Source organism: Bombina bombina, chromosome 4 (genome assembly GCF_027579735.1).
Source record: "Bombina bombina isolate aBomBom1 chromosome 4, aBomBom1.pri, whole genome shotgun sequence".
In the NCBI taxonomy this organism is placed as follows: domain Eukaryota; kingdom Metazoa; phylum Chordata; class Amphibia; order Anura; family Bombinatoridae; genus Bombina; species Bombina bombina.
The window spans coordinates 311,592,761-311,611,673 of NC_069502.1; positions in this window are offsets into that span (position 1 = coordinate 311,592,761).

The following is an 18,913-nucleotide window of genomic DNA, read 5'->3' on the forward strand; positions in this document are numbered from 1 at the left end:
GAATACCATTTATAAGGATATTTAGACATTTGGATACCTAGATATGTGAATGAACATGAAACTATTTTAAATTGCCAGGCAGGGAGAGGATATCAATAAGTCTGATGTAGCCAAAGCATCTCCGATTTGTCTATAATAATTTTAGATCCAAAAAACAAAAATACCAAAGTTGTTAATCATATTAATTATTTTAGGCAGGTTTGAATTTGGATTGTTTACAAATAAGAGCATGTGATCTGCATACAAGGAGAGCTTGATCTCAGAATCCTATATCTTAATTCCTTCCATACAATTTCTTAAATGTTGGGCCAATGGCTCAATTGCTAGGTCAAACAGCAATGGGAGAGGGGGGATCCCTGCCTTGTACCTCTTTGCAAATGAAAAGAAAGAGATATCAACCCATTTACAAGTAAAGATGCCTTTGGGTGTTGATATAGTTTGTTGAGTAGTTTAAGAAAATGTCCTGTAAATCCAAACTTTTCTAGAGAATTGAACAAAAGAGACCATTCACCCTTTCGAATACCTTCTTCGCATCTAAAGACAAGAGACAGGCGTTTGATAGGCCAGCTCCTCTTTCCCCCCCCTCCTTTCTGTCCAAATATATTATATAGTTGTCAACACTTTTCTGATATTGGTTACCGAGGACTTATTCTTGATAAACCCTGTCTGGTCACTATAGATTACGTGAGGTAAAATAAAAGCAAGGCTGTTGGCCATAATTTTAGTTAGTAATTTATAATCTCCAAAAGCATGGATATGGGGCAATATGACCCTGGAAGTTCTGGATCTCTGCCTGGCTTGGGGAGTAAACAAATATGTGCTTCTGTTAGACATGTGCGGTTCGTTTCGGATTAATTCGTAAATTCGGTAAATTCGGTAAATTCGGAGATTCGGATCGATTCGGATTTCCGAATTAAAATACTTCCGAATCTATCGAATGAATCTGAAATAGCTGCCGTATCTCCGAATAAATCCGAATTAGCTCGTTAAAATTCGGCATTTCCCCATAGGAAACAATGGGAGTTTCGGCTGAAAAAAAACTAACACCGCAGCCCCATTGTTTCCTATGGGGAAACACTAAGTCTGCACCTAACACCCTAACATGTACCCCGAGTCTCTAAACACCCATAATCTAACATTTATTAACCCCTAATCTGCTGCCCCCGCTATTGCTGACACCTGCATTATTTTATTAACCCCTAATCTGCCGACCGAATATCGCCGCCACCTACATTATAACTATTAACCCCTAATCTGCTGTCCCTAACACCGCCGACCCCTACATTATAGTTATTAACCCCTAATCTGCCCCCCCCCAACGTCGCCGCAATCTAACTACAAGTATTAACCCCTAATCTGCCGACCCGATATCGCCGCCACCTACATTATAACTATTAACCCCTAATCTGCTGTCCCTAACACCGCCGACCCCTACATTATAGTTATTAACCCCTAATCTGCCTCCCCCAACGTCGCCGCAATCTAACTACAAGTATTAACCCCTAATCTGCCGACCGAATATCGCCGCCGCCTACATTATAGCTATTAACCCCTAATCTGCTGTCCCTAACACCGCCGACCCCTACATTATAGTTATTAACCCCTAATCTGCCCCCCCAACGTCGCCGCAATCTAACTACAAGTATTAACCCCTAATCTGCCGACCCGATATCGCCGCCACCTACATTATAGCTATTAACCCCTAATCTGCTGTCCCTAACACCGCCGACCACTACATTATAGTTATTAACCCCTAATCTGCCCCCCCCCCCAACGTCGCCACAATCTAACTACAAGTATTAACCCCTAATCTGCCGACCGCAAATCGCCGCAACTATAATAAATGTATTAACCCCTAAACCGCCGCACTCCCGCCTCGCAAACACTATAATACATTTTATTAACCCCTAATCTGCCCTCCCTAACATCGCCGCCACCTACCTACAATTATTAACCCCTAATCTCCCGCCCCCAACGTCGCCGCTACTATAATAAGGTTATTATTATTATCGGTTATTTGTAGAGCGCCAACAGATTCCGCAGCGCTATATAGTTTTGTCAAATGAGCATATTTTTTTTGTTTATTTCTTTATTTTTCATACTCAAGGCAATACATAATGTTAGTCTAACCCTAACACTAACACCCCCTAACTTAAATATAATTTAAATAAAACGAAATAAATTTACTATAGTTAAATAAATGAATCCTATTTAAAACTAAAGACTTACCTGTAAAATAAACCCTAATATAGCTACAATATAACTAATAGTTACATTGTAGCTATTTTAGGATTTATTTTTATTTTACAGGCAACTTTGTATTTATTTTAACTAGGTACAATAGTTATTAAATAGTTAATAACTATTTAATAACTACCTAGCTAAAATAAATACAAATTTACCTGTAAAATAAATCCTAACCTAAGTTACAATTACACCTAACACTACACTATACTTTAATAAATTATTCCTATTTAAAACTAAATACTTACCTGTAAAATAAACCCTAAAATAGCTGCAATATAACTAATAGTTACATTGTAGCTATTTTAGCATTTATATTTATTTTACAGGCAACTTTGTATTTATTTTAACTAGGTACAAAAGCTATTAAATAGTTATTGACTAATTAATAGCTACCTAGTTAAAATAATTACAAAATTACCTGTAAAATAAATCCTAACCTAAGTTACAATAAAACCTAACACTACACTATCATTAAATAAATTAACTACAAGTACCTACAATTATCTACAATTAAATAAACTAAAGTACAAAACCCCCCCACTAAATTACAAAAAATAAAAAACCACTAAATTACAAAAAATAAAAAAATATTACAAGAATTTTAAATTAATTACACCTAATCTAAGCCCCCTAATAAAATAACAAAGCCCCCCAAAATAAAAAAAAATGCCCTACCCTATACTAAATTACAAAAGTTAACAGCTCTATTACCTTACCAGCCCTGAACAGGGCCCTTTGCGGGGCATGCCCCAAAGAAAACAGCTCTTTTGCCTGTAAAACAAAAACACAATCCCCCCCCCACATTACAACCCACCACCCACATACCCCTACTCTAACCCAAACCCCCCTTAAATAAACCTAACACTACCCCCCTGAAGATCTCCCTACCTTGAGTCGTGTTCACCCAGCCGGGCCGAAGTCTTCATCCGATGGGGCAGAAGAGGACATCCAGACCGGCAGAAGTCTTCATCCAAGCGGGGCAAGAAGAGGTCTTCCATCCATCATACAAGTACCAAAATACAAACAAACACTAAATTACCAAAAATAATAAAATATTACAATAATTTTAAACTAATTACACCTAATCTAAGCCCCCTACTAGCTATTAATATAGCTTCAATATAACTAATAGTTACATTGTAGCTATTTTAGGATTTATATGTATTTTACAGGCAACTTTGTATTTATTTTAACTAGGTACAATAGTTATTAAATAGTTAATAACTATTTAATAACTACCTAGCTAAAAAAAATACAAATTTACCTGTAAAATAAATCATAACCTAAGTTACAATTACACCTAACACTACACTATCATTAAATTAACTAAATAAATGAATCCTATATAAAACTAAAGACTTACCTGTAAAATAAACCCTAATATAGCTGCAATATAACTAATAGTTACATTGTAGCTATTTTAGCATTTATATTTATTGTACAGGCAACTTTGTATTCATTTTAACTAGGTTCAATAGCTATTAAATAGATATTGACTATTTAATAGCTACCTAGTTAAAATAATTACAAAATTAACTGTAAAATAAATCCTAACCTAAGTTACAATTAAACCTAACACTACACTATCATTAAATAAATTAACTACAAGTACCTACAATTAAATACAATTAAAAAAACTAAACTAAAGTACAAAACCCCCCCCACTAAATTACAAAAAATAAAAAAATATTACAAGAATTTTAAACTAATTACACCTAATCTAAGCCCCCTAATAAAATAACAAAGCCCCCCAAAATAAAAAAAATGCCCTAACCTATACTAAATTACAAAAGTTAACAGCTCTATTACCTTACCAGCCCTGAACAGGGCCCTTTGCGGGGCATGCCCCAAAGAAAACAGCTCTTTTGCCTGTAAAAAAAAAACACAATCCCCCCCCCACATTACAACCCACCACCCACATACCCCTACTCTAACCCAAAACCCCCTTAAATAAACCTAACACTACCCCCCTGAAGATCTCCCTACCTTGAGTCGTGTTCACCCAGCCGGGCCGAAGTCTTCATCCGATGGGGCAGAAGAGGACATCCAGACCGGCAGAAGTCTTCATCCAAGCGGGGCAAGAAGAGGTCTTCCATCCATCAGAAAAGTACAAAAAAACAAACAAACACTAAATTAGCAAAAATAATAAAATATTACAATAATTTTAAACTAATTACACCTAATCTAAGCCCCCTACTAGCTATTAATATAGCTACAATATAACTAATAGTTACATTGTAGCTATTTTAGGATTTATATTTATTTTACTGGCAACTTTGTATTTATTTTAACTAGGTACAATAGCTATTAAATAGTTAATAACTATTTAATAACTACCTAGCTAAAATAAATACAAATTTACCTGTAAAATAAACCCTAACCTAAGTTACAATTACACGTAACACTACACTGTCATTAAATTAACTAAATAAATTAATCCTATATAAAACTAAATACTTACCTGTAAAATAAACCCTAATATAGCTACAATATAACTAATAGTTACATTGTAGCTATTTTAGCATTTATATTTATTTTACAGGCAACTTTGTATTTATTTTAACTAGGTACAATAGCTATTAAATAGATATTTACTGTTTAATAGCTACCTAGTTAAAATAATTACAAAATTACCTGTAAAATAAATCCTAACCTACGTTACTATTAAACCTAACACTACACTATCATTAAATAAATTAACTACAAGTACCTACAATTAAATACAATTAAAAAAACTAAAGTACAAAACCCCCCCCACTAAATTACAAAAAATAAAAAAATATTACAAGAATTTTAAACTAATTACACCTAATCTAAGCCCCCTAATAAAATAACAAAGCCCCCCAAAATAAAAAAATGCCCTACCCTATACTAAATTACAAAAGTAATCAGCTCTATTACCTTACCAGCCCTTAAAAGGGCCTTTTGCGGGGGCATGCCCCAAAGAAAACAGCTCTTTTGCCTGTAAAAAAAAACACAATACCCCCCCCACATTACAACCCACCACCCACATACCCCTTCTCTAACCCAAAACCCCCTTAAATAAACCTAACACTACCCCCCTGAAGATCTCTCTACCGTGTCTTCACCCAGCGGGCCGAAGTCTTCATCCGATCGGGCAGAAGAGGACATCCAGACCGGCAGAAGTCTTCATCCAAGCGGGGCAAGAAGAGGTCTTCCATCCATCAGAAGTCTTGATCCAGGCGGCATCTTCTCTGTTCATCCATCCGGAGCGGAACGGCAGCATCCTGAAGACATCCCACGCAGAGCATCCTCTTCTTTCTTGATCCGACGACTAGGTGACTGTACCTTTAAGTGACGTCATCCAAGATGGCGTCCCTTGAATTCCGATTGGCTGATAGGATTCTATCAGCCAATCGGAATTAAGGCAGGAAAAATCTGAATGGCTGATTCAATCAGCCAATCAGATTCAAGTTCAATCCGATTGGCTGATGGAATCAGCCAATCAGATTGACCTCGCATTCTATTGGCTGTTCCGATCAGCCAATAGAATGCGAGCTCAATCTGATTGGCTGATTGGATCAGCCAATCGGATTGAACTTGAATCTGATTGGCTGATTGAATCAGCCGATCAGATTTTTCCTACCTTTATTCCGATTGGCTGATAGAATCCTATCAGCCAATCGGAATTCAAGGGACGCCATCTTGGATGACGTCACTTAAAGGTACAGTCACCTAGTCGTCGGATCAAGAAAGAAGAGGATGCTCTGCGTGGGATGTCTTCAGGATGCTGCCGCTCCGCTCCGGATGGATGAACAGAGAAGATGCCGCCTGGATCAAGACTTCTGATGGATGGAAGACCTCTTCTTGCCCCGCTTGGATGAAGACTTCTGCCGGTCTGGATGTCCTCTTCTGCCCGATCGGATGAAGACTTCGGCCCGCTGGGTGAAGACACGGTAGAGAGATCTTCAGGGGGGTAGTGTTAGGTTTATTTAAGGGGGGTTTGGGTTAGAGTAGGGGTATGTGGGTGGTGGGTTGTAATGTGGGGGGGGGTATTGTGTTTTTTTTTACAGGCAAAAGAGCTGTTTTCTTTGGGGCATGCCCCGCAAAAGGCCCTGTTCAGGGCTGGTAAGGTAATAGAGCTGATTACTTTTGTAATTTAGTATAGGGTAGGGCATTTTTTTATTTTGGGGGGCTTTGTTATTTTATTAGGGGGCTTAGATTAGGTGTAATTAGTTTAAAATTCTTGTAATTTTTTTTATTTTTTGTAATTTAGTGTTTGGTTTTTTTTGTACTTTAGTTTAGTTTATTTCATTGTATTTAATTGTAGGTACTTGTAGTTAATTTATTTAATGATAGTGTAGTGTTAGGTTTAATAGTAACTTAGGTTAGGATTTATTTTACAGGTAATTTTGTAATTATTTTAACTAGGTAGCTATTAAACAGTAAATATCTATTTAATAGCTATTGTACCTAGTTAAAATAAATACAAAGTTGCCTGTAAAATAAATATAAATGCTAAAATAGCTACAATGTAACTATTAGTTATATTGTAGCTATATTAGGGTTTATTTTACAGGTAAGTATTTAGTTTTATATAGGATTAATTTATTTAGTTAATTTAATGACAGTGTAGTGTTAGGTGTAATTGTAACTTAGGTTAGGGTTTATTTTACAGGTAAATTTGTATTTATTTTAGCTAGGTAGTTATTAAATAGTTATTAACTATTTAATAGCTATTGTACCTAGTTAAAATAAATACAAAGTTGCCTGTAAAATAAATATAAATCCTAAAATAGCTACAATGTAACTATTAGTTATATTGTAGCTATATTAATAGCTAGTAGGGGGCTTAGATTAGGTGTAATTAGTTTAAAATTATTGTAATATTTTATTATTCTTGCTAATTTAGTGTTTGTTTGTTTTTTTGTACTTTTCTGATGGATGGAAGACCTCTTCTTGCCCCGCTTGGATGAAGACTTCTGCCGGTCTGGATGTCCTTTCTGCCCCATCGGATGAAGACTTCGGCCCGTCTGGGTGAACACGACTCAAGGTAGGGAGATCTTCAGGGGGGTAGTGTTAGGTTTATTTAAGGGGGGTTTGGGTTAGAGTAGGGGTATGTGGGTGGTGGGTTGTAATGTGGGGGGGGGGTATTGTGTTTTTTTTTACAGGCAAAAGAGCTGTTTTCTTTGGGGCATGCCCCGCAAAAGGCCCTGTTCAGGGCTGGTAAGGTAATAGAGCTGTTAACTTTTGTAATTTAGTATAGGGTAGGGCATTTTTTTTTATTTTGGGGGGCTTTGTTATTTTATTAGGGGCTTAGATTAGGTGTAATTAGTTTAAAATTCTTGTAATATTTTTTTATTTTTTGTAATTTAGTGGGGGGGTTTTTGTACTTTAGTTTAGTTTTTTTAATTGTATTTAATTGTAGGTACTTGTAGTTAATTTATTTAATGATAGTGTAGTGTTAGGTGTAATTGTAACTTAGGTTATGATTTATTTTACAGGTAAATTTGTATTTATTTTAGCTAGGTAGTTATTAAATAGTTATTAACTATTTAATAGCTATTGTACCTAGTTAAAATAAATACAAAGTTGCCTGTAAAATAAATATAAATCCTAAAATAGCTACAATGTAACTATTAGTTATATTGAAGCTATATTAATAGCTAGTCGGGGGCTTAGATTAGGTGTAATTAGTTTAAAATTATTGTAATATTTTATTATTTTTGGTAATTTAGTGTTTGTTTGTATTTTGGTACTTGTATGATGGATGGAAGACCTCTTCTTGCCCCGCTTGGATGAAGACTTCTGCCGGTCTGGATGTCCTCTTCTGCCCCATCGGATGAAGACTTCGGCCTGGCTGGGTGAACACGACTCAAGGTAGGGAGATCTTCAGGGGGGTAGTGTTAGGTTTATTTAAGGGGGGTTTGGGTTAGAGTAGGGGTATGTGGGTGGTGGGTTGTAATGTGGGGGGGGGTTTGTGTTTTTTTTTTACAGGCAAAAGAGCTGTTTTCTTTGGGGCATGCCCCGCAAAGGGCCCTGTTCAGGGCTGGTAAGGTAATAGAGCTGTTAACTTTTGTAATTTAGTATAGGGTAGGGCATTTTTTTTATTTTGGGGGGCTTTGTTATTTTATTAGGGGGCTTAGATTAGGTGTAATTAGTTTAAAATTCTTGTAATATTTTTTTATTTTTTTTAATTTAGTGTTTGTTTTTTTTTGTAATTTAGTGGGGGGTTTTTGTACTTTAGTTTATTTAATTGTAGATAATTGTAGGTACTTGTAGTTAATTTATTTAATGACAGTGTAGTGTTAGGTTTAATTGTAACTTAGGTTAGGATTTATTTTACAGGTAATTTTGTAATTATTTTAACTAGGTAGCTATTAATTAGTCAATAACTGTTTAATAGCTTTTGTACCTAGTTAAAATAAATACAAAGTTGCCTGTAAAATAAATATAAATGCTAAAATAGCTACAATGTAACTATTAGTTATATTGCAGCTATCTTAGGGTTTATTTTACAGGTAAGTATTTTGTTTTAAATATGATTAATTTATTTAGTTAATTTAATGACAGTGTAGTGTTAGGTGTAATTGTAACTTAGGTTAGGATTTATTTTACAGGTAAATTTGTATTTATTTTAGCTAGGTAGTTATTAAATAGTTATTAACTATTTAATAACTATTGTACCTAGTTAAAATAAATACAAAGTTGCCTGTAAAATAAAAATAAATCCTAAAATAGCTACAATGTAACTATTAGTTATATTGTAGCTATATTAGGGTTTATTTTACAGGTAAGTCTTTAGTTTTAAATAGGATTCATTTATTTAACTATAGTAAACTTATTTCGTTTTATTTAAATTATATTTAAGTTAGGGGGTGTTAGTGTTAGGGTTAGACTTAGGTTTAGGGGTTAATAACCTTATTATAGTAGCGGCGACGTTGGGGGCGGGAGATTAGGGGTTAATAATTGTAGGTAGGTGGCGGCGATGTTAGGGAGGGCAGATTAGGGGTTAATAAAATGTATTATAGTGTTTGCGAGGCGGGAGTGCGGCGGTTTAGGGGTTAATACATTTATTATAGTGGCGGCGATTTGCCGTCGGCAGATTAGGGGTTAATACTTGTAGTTAGATTGTGGCGACGTTGGGGAGGGGCAGATTAGGGGTTAATAACTATAATGTAGGGGTCGGCGGTGTTAGGGACAGCAGATTAGGGGTTAATAGCTATAATGTAGGCGGCGGCGATATCGGGTCGGCAGATTAGGGGTTAATACTTGTAGTTAGATTGCGGCGACATGGGGGGGCAGATTAGGGGTTAATAACTATAATGTAGGGGTCGGCGGTGTTAGGGACAGCAGATTAGGGGTTAATAGCTATAATGTAGGCGGCGGCGATATCGGGTCGGCAGATTAGGGGTTAATACTTGTAGTTAGATTGCGGCGACGTTGGGGGGGGCAGATTAGGGGTTAATAACTATAATGTAGGGGTCGGCGGTGTTAGGGACAGCAGATTAGGGGTTAATAGCTATAATGTAGGCGGCGGCGATATCGGGTCGGCAGATTAGGGGTTAATACTTGTAGTTAGATTGCGGCGACGTTGGGGGGGGCAGATTAGGGGTTAATAACTATAATGTAGGGGTCGGCGGTGTTAGGGACAGCAGATTAGGGGTTAATAGCTATAATGTAGGTTGCGGCGATATCCGATCGGCAGATTAGGGGTTAAATAATGTTATTATAGGGTTTGCGATGTGGGGGGGCCTCGGTTTAGTGGTTCATAGGTAGTTTATGGGTGTTAGTGACTTAGTGTACTAAATGGGTGTTAGTGTACTAAAAACATACCGAATTTCGGAACGGAATAGAACCGAATTCAGTCGAATCCGAATAAATCCGAAACGAATTTATTCGGATCCGAATAAATCCGAAACGAATTTATTCAAATTTTGCCGAATCCGATTCGATCCGAAACGAAATTCGAAAAGTCCGAATCGATCCGAACCGAAAACGAACCGAATTTTTTAGCCGTGCACATGTCTAGCTTCTGTAAATATGTCAGCGGGTGATTCATCTGTTGAAAGATAACTGGTAAAATGGTGAGCCAGAACAGGTGCAAGTTCAGTATTTAATAACACATAATATTCAGATGGCAAACCAACTGACCCTGCAACCTTGTTTGAGGGAGTATTTTTAATAGCTTGGAGCATTTCTTGCACACTAACAGGGGCATTTAGGGCATCTAGATGATCTTGAGTTATTTGTGGCAAACTGATGTCTCTCCAGAATTCTGTTTGGTTTTTACCATTTACGTCTTGCCTTTTAAATAAAGCTTCATAATAATCTCTTATAGTATTTGCAATAAGAGATTGCCACTTGGTTAGTCAGATATAGTGATCTTTTTTCATTTTGCCTACAAAATTGAAATACAAAGGAAATGATCTCTTCTCTCAACATTGTTTTGGAGGCATGCCAATAAAGATCATATTGATGTCTACTGTCTGTGTTCAGTCTGTCATAATCTTGCCACACTTATTGTAAATGTCGTTTAAATGCTGTATTATGTGCAAGGAATGTTAGAGATGCCCATATCTATAATTTGACTATTTAGTAGGGGGGTACCAACAAGTATTCAATTCTTGAAAGAGAGTGGTATGTTTAAAATAAACAGGTAGAGTCCGTACCAGTAGGGTTTCTGTACCTCCAACCATCTATCAAATGAAAAGTTTCATATAAGTGTTGAACCAATTTAGAATCAGATTTATGTGTACTACACTGTCATTTACTCATCAATTTTGAGCTAGGATCTCGAAAACTGTCTAATGGGACTTGTTGGGCAATGTTGAAATCACCTCTTACAATAAATGGATCATCTACCACGGATAATAACTGACATTGAAATTTTGACCAGAAGGCTATTTTCAAATTATTGGGGCTGTAAACATTGCACAAGTAATATAATGTACCCATGTCTTAAAGAAGTACAATAATAAATCTGCCATTTTCATCAATACATTTTTCTTTGATCCCCACCAGCAAAACCTTTTAAAATAATATTGCAACTCCCCTCTTCCTACCTGTGTCACACGTATTTATGATGTTGCCCTCCTACCCTCTAAATAGTTTTTTGTGTTCATATTCTGTAAGATGAGTTTCATGTATGAGTACTATGTCAGTATTCATTGCTTTCAAGCGTGTCAGCATCATAGCATGCTTAGCAGGTGAGGTGATATGTCCTATATTCCATTATGTTATATTTACACAAATATTATTAGTTGTCATCAAACCTTACAATTATGGAATTTGCAGTAAATAGTTGATTATAGTGCCCAAGATGCAAGAGGTAGAAAACATTGAATCAAATGTGGCAACATTACTATCAATGAAGAAATAAACACATGGGAACATTGCCCCTCATAACACTCACAATACCAGCAATCCCAGTTACTGTCAAGGAAGGAAACTTGTCCAAGGCAGTTGAATACCAGGTGTCTGAAATCAGGGGAGGTATGAGCAGTGTATCTGACCGAGAACATACAAACATAAACACACAAAAAAACATAACATTAAAGATAACCAACAGATTACAAACACGTAATATTCAAGCTGTAGACATGTAGCCATTGAAGTCACAATTACTGAATTCTTCTACACCATGTCATATTCAGGTATCAAAACCAGAGCATTATTTTGGGTTAGAAATATGTTCTTTAGAAAGAAATGTTTGCAGTTCTTGTGGTGTATTGAAGAATTTGGGCCATGATGGAGTATGAAGGCGCAATCTAGACCGGATATAGTAGAGCCATTCTTCTGCCCTCTCCATACAATCTGGAGCAGTAGGGTGCAAATGCTTTCCTCTTCTTGGTAACATCAGCAGAGACGTCTTTAAACAACAGTAGCTTTTTCTCTTGAAATTTTAATTCACAAAGCTGTCTGTAGGCCCTCAAAATATTTAGTTTAGTTTGATAATTGAGGAATTTGATTATAACTTGTAGAGGGAGGCCATTTTCCCCAACCAGCCTATCTGGGCCAACTCTATGAGCCCTTTCAGCAATCAGAGGAGTTTAATCTTTCTGCATGTTCAGTAGATTGGGCCACTGAACTTGAACAAAGTCCATTAGATCTTTGTTTAAAACACTCTCAGGGAGACCCAAAATTCTAAGATTGTTCCGTCTTGAGTGGTTTTCCAAATCCTTCATTCTCTCCAAAAGTATAAAATTTTGCTTCTGTAAATGAATGACTGTAATCTGCCATTTGTGGTGACATTTTATCACAGGAATATTGGAATATAGCTTACAGATTTTATACCTGGCAATTCACATAGCAGGTTTTAAAGTTGAAAATTCAAGTAGTTCTTTTGTCTAATGTCTGTCTAGTTGGGACACTCCCAATGGCCTTTGAGTGGCATTTGATAGGCCAATCCCTTTTGAATTGGGGTATAAAATACTGTAACACCAGAACCTCTGTCTCTTTTTCTTATCTTACTTATCCTGGAAAGATGGCTGATGGCGGACACCTTGGAAAATGTGGCTAAGTATATTCCTATGATTATTTTAGCATTATTGGACAAATTGGGGTTATTGTAGTAAAGTTGCCCTGTATTCAATATGTGGACTGTGTATATATACCTGTAAATATTTATCTTATTATTAACATATATTGATTCCAAATAAACTGTTTGGAAAAAAATGGAGACCCTCTCATGGAGTTTATTTCACAACTTATTTGTATTGGTTTAGTGGTATTAGCATAGAGATGACTAATTTAAAATATAAATATAATTCTAAATTAGTCATCTCTATGGTAATACCACTAAACCAATACAAATAAGTTGTGAAATAAACTCCATGAGAGGGTCTCCATTTTTTTCCAAACAGTTTATTTGGAATCAATATATGTTAATAATAAGAGAAATATTTACAGGTATATATATACACAGTCCACATATTGAATACAGGGCAACTTTACTACAATAACCCCAATTTGTCCAATAATGCTAAAATAATCATAGGAATATACTTAGCCACATTTTCCAAGGTGTCCGCCATCAGTCATTTTTCCAGGATAAGTAAGATAAGAAAAAGAGACAGAGGTTCTGGTGTTACAGTATTTTATAGCCCAATTCAAAAGGGAGTGGCTTATCAAATGCCACTCAAGGGCCATTGGGAGTGTCCCACCTAGACAGACACTAGACAAAAGAACTACTTTTATATTCAACTTTAAAACCAGCTATGTGAGTTGCTAGGTATACAATCTGTGAGCTATATTCCAATATTCCTGTGATAAAATGTCACCACACCATTCATTTTAGCAGGCTTCTTTATCTGAGATGTGTTGCTCTGCTTGTAACAGATGAGTGGAAAATTGCTTGACATTATAAGATTCTGGGGCCTATTTATCAAGGGCTGAATGGCCCCTGATGCCCCTGTTTCTGTGCGTGTCTTCAGGCTCACCGAAAGCAGCAGTTGAGAATCAGCGGTCATAACACCGCTGCTCCTTAACTGGTCAGCCGCCTCTGAAAATACGATGCCCCCTGCTAGCGGCCAATCTGCAGGGGGCAGCATTGCACAAGCAGTTCACCAAAACTACTTGTGCAATGTTAAATGCCAACAGCGTATGCTGTCGGCATTCAGTGATGTCTGTCAGACGTGATATGCTACAGTTTATCATGTGGGACAGACATTGATAAATCGGCCCAAAAGTATCTACATCCACTTGCAATTGTTCAATCTTTTGCAAGAAAAGAGCTGTTAGCTGCTTGACTATAGGGTGGGAATCTTCAATTTTTGATCTATCCTCTGGGGGTGACGGTGTGGGTTCAACATGAATCTCTGCTATATGCTTTTGGCACTTATCCATTTGCTTTGGAGGTCATTGTTAGTATAGCACCAGAGGAAGTTATAGTACGGCCAAAATAATACCTGCAAGGGTCCCTGAGACAACACATAGGTTGTCTGTAACAGCATTAATGATGGGCAGCTCCATCTTTATGAACAGTTAGTGGGGAGATAAATATAAAAAAATATGCTGATGAGGACCTTCCAGTGTTGAAAGACTAGGAACCATATTGTCAGCCTGATAGCAATGTAATAGTACCTTCTAGTTCTAGAAACAATAACTCCACAAGAGTGAAGTATAAGACCTGTGTAAACACTTGTTAGAAGAATGTATGAGCTCAAATATAGATGTTGTCCTAAAAAGCAGGGAGTATACTGAGTGATATCTTATTTTAATGTGACAGTGGTTTTAATGTCTGCAAATGTTCATCCATACATAAATGTGTGATATAAATAAGACAGTTCACGCTATACAGGATAACTTTCCTAGCTTCATATTACCAGCCACATATCTGCAAGGTCTGTAGTGAGCCGCATTAGGAGGTGATTGTGAAACCTTTCCACTGCTATATATCAATGCATTTTTTCTACGTGCGCCACAGGTGTAGAGCTGGTTGGCCAATAAGTAAAGATGGCGCCTGATGAGTTAGTTGCTGTCTCTGTGTAGATCTTTCATGATGATTGGGTATCCAGCTGGACCCCATACAGCTATTTCCAATGTCCAGGAATCCCCAAGTAAGGTAAAATTACCAAGGGGAGCTGCCGTGATGCTGACCTGTGCAAATTAAGGCAGTAGGATCACGGAGCACTCCCCTTCTGCTGCCAGCTCTGTTGCCTGCCAAACTGGACGTCGAGCATATTGGGTTTTTTTTCCACTGATTTCCCTGTCCCCAGAACAAAAGATCCCTTGCTAGCCAATTGCAAATGTATACACAGATATAGCATGAACTCTGTTTGCACATGTGCAGTTAAAGAAAGCGACTGAGGTAGCCTTCCTTGTTCTCTTCCCGTAAGGTGGTTTAGTACTGATTCAACTTAGTTACTTAGTAATAATTTATTTAACAGGTCTTGAAACAAAGAGACCTATATTCCTTTATATTCTTCATCTAATAGATAAATACAAATATATATTTATAAGAAATTAATAAGAGAGAACCACCTATTGCTATTGTAAATAATGATTGTCCTATTGTAACTGTTGATGCAAAACTTATAATCACCCAAGACAAACAGAGTCATTTGATTATCATCAAACAACTTTAGAACTCATTTGCACATCATCTTGTAAAGTCAACAGCTAAGGTAAAAACTTCTGGGTGAAGACTTCAGAATGATTAGCAGATTACCTTATTGATTACTTCACAAGCATGAACAGCCAGTGAATGTCTCTAGAGTCATCTTATTTAAATATTTTGGCCTGTGGGCATTTTCATGTATCAAAGGTCTTGCGGACCTGATCCGACAGTACGGATCAGGTCCGCAAGACCTTGCTGAATGCGGAGAGCAATACATTCTCCGTATTCAGCATTGCACCAGCAGCTCACAAGAGCTGCTGGTGCAATGCCGCCCCCTGCAGACTCGCAGCTAATCGGCCGCCAGCAGGGAGGTGTCAATCAACCCGATCGTACTCGTGCTCAGAGAAGGTGGACATGGTTATGGAGCAGCGGTCTTTAGACTCGCCAGAAACATGGGCCCACAAGCTCCATACGGAGCTTGTTAAATGGGCCTCTTAGTCTGGAGTCATCGATTGCTTCAGAATGACTCCATGAAGATCATCATTTTTGACTAGGGCAACCTGTTAATAGCAAGTGTGACTGCAGAGAAGTTTAGGGGGAGGTATACAAAAGCTCACATACATTTCCTAAAAGTATTAACCCAAGCCCCCCTGGCAGAAAGTAGAAAAAGCACCGTTTTCAGATATATTTTCCAGCAAAAGGCAGAAAAATAAATAATGAAAATGAAATTAAATATTTTATGCACTGTTGAAATGTCAAGTTTAATGATCTTTTAATAGTATTAGGGGTGATACATCAGCTTTTTGAACCACCTTAATGACAAACTTGCTGTTATCAAATATTTATATGTAATATAGGGAAAGAGAACAAAAAAAATAATAATAACACATTTCACTCTGGCAAAGTGTCTAAAAAAAGAAAAAATGTATTCTCTCAAGTATTATAAAACATCATGGAAGACACAGTACTCAAATAATAAAAGCACTAACACAATTCAGCACTTGGTCTTAGTCAAAGATAACAAGAGAACAAGTCATCACATCAATGAAATAGAAAAAAAAGGAATACAATTTGTGATATAAGATTTAGAACGCACAATTTCATCAAATCCACTTTATTTAAAATGAAGATCGTATTTCCTTATTATCTATCATTGTCATTGATATTGTACACCTATAAAGCACCTATTGGGAGTTTACAGACGATAAAACCTCTGAATTGGCTTAAGGTTATTTCAAGCACACATTTTAGTGTAAATTTTACAAATGAAGCTCTGAAAGCAGTTAGTACAATGCTGCTGACATTAAATATTCCATTGCACTGTTCAATGATTTAGAGAATTTAGCAGAGAACCAACACTTGCTATTTAAAATACTACAATACCTTGACAATGGCCTCTGCTTTATCTGCACAAAGCACAGCGCTGTGTATCTGAAAAAGCGCCAAAGTTAATGATCGCCGGCCACATTTCACTGGTTTCTTTAATCCTTTGGTCTTTCTTCCCATCCCCAGGCCAGGCTCCAGTTTGGAAGTCAGTGAATGAATTCAGAAGTACTAGTTTGTACATTCACAGACTGCTTAAACAGCTGAAGTATCTGATTTCACAGCACACTGAAGAGCCTGGAGCTGCTTCAAAGAACATTTTAAGCATCTATTACTTTATTGCACAATGCTAATGATCCGGGGAGTGCCACCTCTCTTTTTATGTATATTACTGTACATTTCTCGAGTTTCCTTCTTCTTAACCTGTAAGTTACAGGAGCACTAATGATGCAAAGTGATCAAGAATTGCTTGTGCAAAACAATATACTGGTATAAAAGTGCACACATGTCTATTAGATAAAATAATTAAAACAGAAATGTGCATGTCCAAATATTTATATTAATTCTACAAGTTTGTGAATGTATATGTATTTATGTATTAGGTTATTGAATGAGAGCTATAGTTATAGTTGCAAATAAAAACATTGTTGATTATGTTTACAATTGTATATAGAAACAATTCTATATTAGGAAACCATAGTTTTAGTTTAAATTTTTAGCAAGTGGTTCCATTATAAATTTGATTTTTTTTTCAAATGCTTTTTTACTTTGGAATAGGAAATTTAACTCATATTTAGTCTGAGTTGGAAATATGTGGCAGCATTGAGATGACAATGGAATTAAAAAATTTGATTTACCAACCCCCGTATCGGCAACAATGCCTCTGTATGTGCTCCTTATCTCGTCCTCCGCCTCCTCTGAGGCTGCGGACATCAATCCGCCAGATCGCATACAATCGGGTTGATTGACAACCCCTGATAGTGGCATTGGCCGAGAATCTGCAGGGGGCGGCATTGCACAAGCAGTTAGGCATTCAGTGATGTCGGGCGGACTTGATTGCTTCAGTGGATAATGTCTGTCCGACAGTTAGTAAATCGGCCCCATAGTATGGAGTGAAAGAAAAAGTAACCCCAGTAGAGGAAAATTAGGAGTTAGAGAAATAGAAGCAAAAAATGTGAATGTAGACATAACAAAAGATCTAGCTTACCAATAGTTTACTGGTTTTGAACATTATATAAATTAGGTACAAGTTTGTAACCCATACATTTAATTGACCCTTGTTTCTATTAAAAACTGAAATAATTATTTCTACTAATATCAATTTTCGATGCCAGTGTCCTCAAGAAGTCATCATTAACTTCACTACCAAGATTAATCCTTCCTGGTTCTGGTGCTCGTATAAAGCAGTGAGGGGAGTGGAAATGTAAATACTACATTAATCAATAAATATAAAGAAAAGATTAAGGGCTAGATTATGAGTGAAGGGCAAAATTGCGCTTACGTGAGCGCTAAATTTGTGCTCCACTTGTAATATCAGCACACGCAATTGTGCACTGGTATTATAAGTCCAGAGTAATGTGAATGCAAGCTCGCGGTCGCATTGCATGGAAGTTTTGCAGTCAATAGAGCGTGCTTCCTTAGGCTCCAGAGGGAGCCTCAGTCTCATGCCGTAAGACACGGCATGAGAACCTAACACAACGAAGGGGGTAAGTCATGCAGCGATGGGCAGCTAATTGAAATATACATGAATATATACATATATATTTATGTGTTTATATGTGTATATACACATATTAACACATAACTATATATGTATATAAGCATATTCATATATATATTTAGTGGGGACACACAGTTTCCAATAGCCTGCAATGTAAAGGCACTTTTCAGTGCCTTTTGTTTTCTAACACCAAAGACCCGACACATTTAACATTGCTTCATGCAGTTTAAAAAAAAAAATAAACATGCTATTATTTATTTTTTTGATTATAGAAACAAACACTAAAGTTTGGGGCTAATCCAATTGGGCACTTTCTGAAAATTAACCAAAGATCTGTAATGTTATTGTGCGCACGTAAATGGGTGAATTTGCCCATTAATGGGCGTGCAATAAATTAGCGCTCCACTTGTAATCTGGCCCTAAGTCTTTTATCATAAGCTCTAGAAAGCTTTAATATTTATACTTAAAATTAAACTTTTTAGACCAAATTTATTGCTGTAGTTCCCTCTGATTTTCTTAATGATACAGAATACTTGGTATCATGTTCAAGGTATTTTACAATTTGTGTGGAAATTAACCCATAAATCCAAATAAATATATAA